This window comes from Rana temporaria, chromosome 8, assembly GCF_905171775.1.
Source record: "Rana temporaria chromosome 8, aRanTem1.1, whole genome shotgun sequence".
NCBI lineage: Eukaryota > Metazoa > Chordata > Amphibia > Anura > Ranidae > Rana > Rana temporaria.
The window spans coordinates 160,738,056-160,745,404 of NC_053496.1; positions in this window are offsets into that span (position 1 = coordinate 160,738,056).

Genomic DNA, 7,349 nt, shown 5'->3' on the forward strand with positions numbered 1-7,349 from the left:
CTGTTTCTTGTCTGGTAAAATAGCCTAGGCTTATGACATCATGCACAGCTTTCTCTCTCACTCTCATTAAAGTTTGCCAGGAAGGGACATAGGGCCTTACTCTGAGGAAGGGGGTGCGCCCCAAAATGCGTTAGCTGTACCCCGTGTTCTGTGCATGTCCATGCACTGTGTTTATGTAGCTAGATTCACGTACCCGTGCCTAACGTTAGGCAGGCGTAGCGTATCTCATATACGCTACGCCTCCGTAAGTTAGAGAGGCAAGTGCTGTATCTTTAAAGTTACGGCGGCGTAGCGTAAATGTCCTGGCGTAAGCGCGCCTAATTCAAATTGTGAAGAGGTGGGCGTGTTTTATGTAAATAAAGCATGACCCCACGTAAATGACGTTTTGAACGAACGGTGCATGCGCCATCCGTGGACGTATCCCAGTGCACATTGTTTCCAAATTACGCCGCAAAGACTCATTGGTTTTGACGTGAACGTAAATGACGCCCAGCCCCATTGACGGACGACTTACGCAAACAACGTAAAAATTTAAAAATTCGACGCGGGTCCGACGTCCATACTTAACATTGGCTGGGCCAGCTTTTTGGTGGAATATCTTTACGCCTGAAACCGCCTAACGTAAACGGCGTATCTTTACTGCGATGGGCAAGCGTACGTTCGTGAATAGGCGTATCTCGCTGATTTACGCATTCTAGGCGTAAATCAGCGTAAACGCCCCTAGCGGCCGGCGTAAATAGACAGCTAAGATACGACGGTGTAGGAGGTTGTATCTTAGCTACATTTAAGTGTATCTCAATTTGAGAATACGCTTAAATGTACGACTGATACGCCGGTGTAACACTACCTGAATCTGGCTAATGGTCTTTTGTCAGTTGCATTTTGTGAGTACCCACTTTTACACAAAAACATATTATTATTAAATTATCTCTGGTAACGCACTAGGTGTGCGAGCCTTCCATTTCTGTTTTTCTTGTAGTTCCTTTCAAATTACCCCATCTGAGGAAGGCAGCATCCACCTAGCTTTGGGATATCATATATACTAGCTTTCACACCACCGTTTTATCTGATATCTGTTACACCACACCTTGGAAGACCTATTAGCACTGGAAGCAGCGGCGGTGCGACCCCTTCAGCGCCCCCTAGTGGTTAACTCCCAAACTGCAATTGTCATTTTCACAGTAATCAATGCATTTTTATAGCACTTTTTGCTATGAAAATGACAATTGTCCCAAAAATGTGTCAAAATTGTCCGATGTGTCCTCCATAAAGTCACAGTCACACAAAAAAATTGCTGATTGCCGCCATTAGTAGTAAAAAAAAATTATTAATAAAAATGCAATAAAACTATCCCCTATTTTGCAAACGCTATAAAGTTGGCGCAAACCAATCGATAAATGCTTATTGCGATTTTTTTTAACCAAAAATTTGTAGAAGAATATCTGCCTAAACTGAGGAAAAAAAATGTTTTTTTTATATCTTTTTTGGGGATATTTATTATAGTAAAAAGTAAAAATTATTGAATTTTTTTCAGAATTTACGCTCTATTTTTGTTTATAGCGCAAAAAATAAAAACCCCAGAGGTGATCAAATACCACCAAAAGAAAGCTCTATTTGTGGGGAAAAAAGGACGCCAATTTTGTTTGGGAGCCACGTCGCACGACCGTGCAATTGTCAGTTAAAACAACGCAGTGCCGAATCGCAAAAAGGGGCGAGGTCCTTAACCTGCATAATGGTCCGGGTCTTAAGTGGTTAATAACACACAGCACATTATTTTCAATTGTACTGTAAAATGGTCTATTACTTTATTAGTACCTTTCTTTAAAGAGTTATTGCATTGCTAAATTTGGTTACAGCCTCAACCAGCGAGGGATGCTTTCATTTCACTGCAAATTACAATACCAACACCGTAGACTTCTTGGACCCACAATTATTAATCTTAGATAGTAGTAGTAAGATTCAATCCAAAACCTTTGAAAAAAAAAGTTGACTATACTGACATATAAGGGTTCATTTAATAAAAATTAAGGCCCAGATTCTCGTAGGGCGGCGTAAATGTAAGCGAGCGTAGCGTATCGTAGTTACGCTACGCCGCCGCAACTTAAAGAGGCAAGTGCTGTATTCACAAAGCAATTGCGACCAAAGTTACGTCGGCGTAGCGTAAATGTGCCGGCGTAAGCGCGCCTAAATCAAATGAGGAACAGGGGGGCGTGTTTTATGTAAACTAATCATGACCCCGCGTAAATGACGCTTTTTTCGAACGGCGCATGCGCACGCATGCTCAGTATCACGTTGAATTTTCAAATTAAATTACGCCCGCTCAATGCCTAGTCGACGTGAACGTAACTTCCAGCCCCGTTCACGGACGACTTACGCAAACGACGTAAAATACGACGCTGTTCGTACGTGAGGGGTAACTTTACGCCGGCATATGTCTTACGTAAACGACGTATCTTGATACGCCGTGTGCACGTACGTTTGTGAATCAGCGTATCTAGCTAATTAGCATATTCAACGCGGAAATATACGGAAGCGCCACCTAGCGGCCAGCGTAAATATGCACCCTAAGATACAACAGCGTAGGAGACTTACGCCGCTGGTATCTAGGCAACTGTGAGGCGTATCTGATTCTATGAATCAGGCGCCGAGTTGCGACGGGTCGCACTCAGAGTTACGACGGCGTATCTGGAGATACGCCGGCGTAACTCCTTTGAGAATCCGGCTATCAGAGTGCAAAATCTTGTGCAGCTTTGCATAGAAATAAGCTGCCAGGTTTTATTGTCAAAGCTGAAATTAGAAGCTGATTGGCTACCATGCACAGCTGCACTGGATTCTGAGTGCTCCAGTTTTAGTAAATATACCCCATAGACTTTTACAGCAACCATCTCAAAAGTTGAAAACCTAACATACCATACAATCTGAAAAAGCTGCTTTATCTATAATGCCGCGTACAGACGGTCGTTTTTTGTGATGAAAAAAAAAACGTCATTTAAAATGATTGTGTGTGGGCAAAACGTTGTTTTATGTCTTCAAAAAAACGACCAAAAAAAATTCGAACATGCTTGAATTTTTTGTGTCGTTTTTCAAAACGTCGTTTTTTGTTTCACAGAAATTGACCGTGTGTAGCAAAAAACGACGTTTAAAACAATTTTTTTAAACCCGCGCATGCCCAGAAGCTAGTTATGAAGCGAGCTTCAATGGAAAAAAGTGGTGAAACGTAACCTCGCTTTGCTAGAGCATTGTGAAAAAACGATGGTGTGTAGGCAACGTCGTTTTTGAAAATGATGTTTCAAAAACGTCGTTTTATTTCATGATTTAAAGCGTCGGTTTTTTTCATCACAAAAAAACGACCGTTTGTACACACGGCATAAGGATTACAAGCATACGCAGCCAAATTATAATAAAATTAAATACCTCCAACTTCAGCATTTTTTTCTGATATCAGCTATGACTAAGCATCTGATGTGAAACATGTTAGCTTTTTTGTCCCCTATGTCCACTTTCTACCATTGATTGCAGTGTTGCATGAATTTTTGGATGTTATACAGCTTTGGATTGTATCCTTTGTTCATTTTGTTTCAATAAATCGCCTATCATGCCGCATACACATGGTCGTTTTTCGGCATGAAAAAAAAACAACGTTTTTAAAAACGTCATTTAAAATCATCGTGTGTGGGCTTCACATTGTTTATCGGCTTCTGAAAAACGACAAAAAAAAAATGCTAACATGCTGCATTTTTTAACGTTGTTTTTTAAAATGTAATTTTTCGTGTTGTAAAAAATGATCGTGTGTGGGCTAAAACGACATTTTAAACCCGCGCATGCCCAGAAGCGAGTTATGAGACGGGAGCACTCGTTCTGGTAAAACTACCATTCATAATGGAGTAAGCACATTCATCACGCTGTAACAGACAAAAAAGCGCGAATCGTCTTTTACTAACAAGGAATCGGCTAAAAGCAGCCCAAAGGCGAATAGAACATCCCCTTCAGAGTGCCGTTGTACGTGTTGTACGTCACCGCGCTTTGTTCATTTTTCAAAATGATGGTGTGTGGGCAACATCGTTTTTAATGATGAAGTTGGAAAAACTTTGTTTTTTGGACATGCTGGAAAACATCGTTTTTTTTCATGCCGAAAAACGACTGTGTGTACGCGCCATCAGAGTGCGGCAGTCCAGGAACATTTCTTTTTTCCACGGATCAGCGCAGAGTCTGCACCTGTCAGTACTACAGGGCGGGAGCACAGCATAGGTCGCAGGGCTTGGAGCGGTACTCTTTTCCATTTTTTTTGGATACCTATAGTTTAAAGCCTGGGAGAATGACTACTGTGTTTGAGCGGTTGTGCAATAATACCTCTAGTTCATTGTTGTATAAAGAGATCAATGAACATGATCTCCCATCTTAATCTACAGCTATGCTACAATGGGAGGTTGAAACAAGAATATCCAGTGGAAGACTGGCTTGATATGTTGTCTAATATGTATATGTGGACTAGGTCGATAGCTGTGAAGGAAGCGGTTGTTAAACTCCATACTAGATGGCACTATACCCCAGCTATATTACATAGAATGTTTCCAATGTATCCATTGGAGCTCGACACTTGCTTTAGAGCAGGGGTCTCAAACTGGTGGCCCTCCAACTGTTGCACTACAAGTTCCATCATGCCTTTGCCTTTGGGAGTCATTCTTGTAACTGTCTTACAATGCCTCATGGGACTTGTAGTTTCACAACAGCTGGAGGGTCGCCATTTTGAGACCCCTGCTTTTGAGGATGCATGGAAAGAGCGACATATATTCTGGAGGTGTATGGCCATTAAACCCTTATTGGCAACAGGCCTCATCTACTGTAGCCCGCATTACCGGGTCTCTCATTACACTCACTAATCCCTATGTGTCTGCATTTTGCAGACTTACCGGAGGTCCCCCCCAGCCAGAAATTAGCCCACCCCCTACTCAGTGCTATACACTGGGCCATACCCCTAAACTGGAGATCTCCTTCAGTACCATGGTCACAAGTAATGCATTGCATGGAAGGGATCAATATAATGGAGAGGTTACACTATACACATTTAAAACAAAAATGACGTGCGGTTCCCCCTAAATATCCATAACCAGACCCGTTATCCGAGCACGTTGACCTGGCCGGCCGCAGAAAAGAGGGGGGGACAGAGTGCGCCCCCCCCTCTCCTGAACTGCACCAGGCCACATGCCCTCAACATGGGGAGGATGTCCCCATGTTGATGGGGATAAGGGTCTCATCCCCACAACCCTTGCCGGGTGGTTGTGGGGGTATGTGGGCGGGAGGCTTATCAGAATCTGGAAGACCCCTTTAACAAAGGTGATCTCCAGCGATGAGAAGATCCAGCGACGGGTGATCTCCGCTCCAGCGATGAGAAGATCCATTCATCCGGAGCGCAGCATCCCCGACCTCCTCTCACCGCTGGACACAGCCCAGCGAATGACGCGCTGAAGCTGTGACATTACTTATATAGAGGAGGCAGGGCCACCCGTCACGTGACCCTGCACCCTCTGCTACGTCACTGGGGAAGCCCAGGAAGAGGGAAGACGTGCTTACCCAGTGACGTAGCAGAGGGTACGGGGTCACGTGACGGGTGGCCCTGCCTCCTCTATATAAGTAATGTCACAGCTTCAGCGCGTCATTTGCTGGGCTGTGTCCAGCGGTGAGAGGAGGTCGGGGATGCTGCGCTCCGGATGAATGGATCTTCTCATCGCTGAAGCGGAGATCACCCGTCGCTGGATCTTCTCATCGCTGGAGATCACCCGCAGCCGTCGCAGGATCAGGACAACGTTGAAGCAGCAAGCCGGGAACGAGTGGATTATCACCGCTGGAGTTTTTTCTTTTTTTTTTTTTTATTAATAAAGGACTTTATTCTACGGTGTGTGTGTGTGTTTTTTTTACAAGACTTTACACTTCCTTCGTGAAATGGTAGGGGTACAGTGTACCCCATTACAATTTCACACAGGGGGGGGTCAGGATCTGGGGGTCCCCTTTGTTAAAGGGGTCTTCCAGATTCTGATAAGCCTCCCGCCCGCATACCCCCACAACCACCGGGCAAGGGTTGTGGGGATGAGACCCATGTCCCCATCAACATGGGCACATCCTCCCCATGTTGAGGGCATGTGGCCTGGTGCGGTTCAGGAGGGGGGTGGGGCACACTCTGTCCCCCCCTCTTTTCTGCGGCCGGGTCAACGTGCTCGGATAACGGGTCTGGTTATGGATATTTAGGGGGAACCGCACGTCATTTTTGTTTTAAATTGACGGCGGGGTTCCCCTTAATATCCATACCAGACCTAAAGGGTCTGGTTATTGAATTTGCGGGGACCTCCGCACATTTTTTTACCCCCTGAACTCCGATCCCGGACCCAAACTTTTTCCAATTATTCGGGTTCGGGTCCGGGTTCGGGAAAAACCCAAGGTCCGTACCGAACCTGAACTTTACAGTTCGGGTTCGCTTAACCCTAATTACAATCAAACATGGAAATAAAATCTTATTCTAAAGCCTTGTACACACAAATCTAATTGTTGGCAGGGGATTGTCTGTTGACAGACTGTTGTCATAAAATCTGACCGTTAGTACGCTCCTATTGACAATTCTTGTCCAACTTTCGGCCAACAAGTTGGATGACATGCTAGTAAATTTTCAGCGGACAATGGTTTATTGTCAGGTTTTCTGATGGTCAGTACACAAATCCATTGCACAAAAGTCGAAAGTACAAACACGTATTCTCAGAATTAATGCTCACCAAACATGAAATTAGCAGAAGGGGCGGCGCTCAAGAGCTGAAATTCCTTGAAGTAAGTCACTATGTTCATGTTTGTTGCACGACAATTGTTGCACGACAATTGTGTACCGTTAGTATGCAAGACAAGATCCTGGCACACGCCCTTAAGACAAAAATCAGATGTTCAGCTGGCCAACAATTGGATCGCGTGTACGAGGCTTTAGTCTTAGTAATGACAACTGAGACATTACCATGTGTTTTCTACTGCAGGACACAAAAGGAATTTTAGACACATAAACTGCTTAAAGTAATACTAAGGTTATATTTTTATTTAAAAAAAAAGAGGTAATACCAAATCTGTGCAACGATATTGCACAGAGGTAGCTCTGCTACCCTCAGTTTCTCCTGTGAAAGTAGGAAGTCGAGGGAGTGGTGCTGGAGCTGGAGACAACACTGGAGCGGTGACAGGAGTCAGGCTAAAGGTTGTCACCTCATCCCTTTAAACCCATATGAATTGCACAGGTTCTGAGGCTAATTTATTGCAGATGAGGCACCAAGTGAGTTTAATTACCCCCTTAATTAGCCACAGAACCTGTGTCATTAATAAAA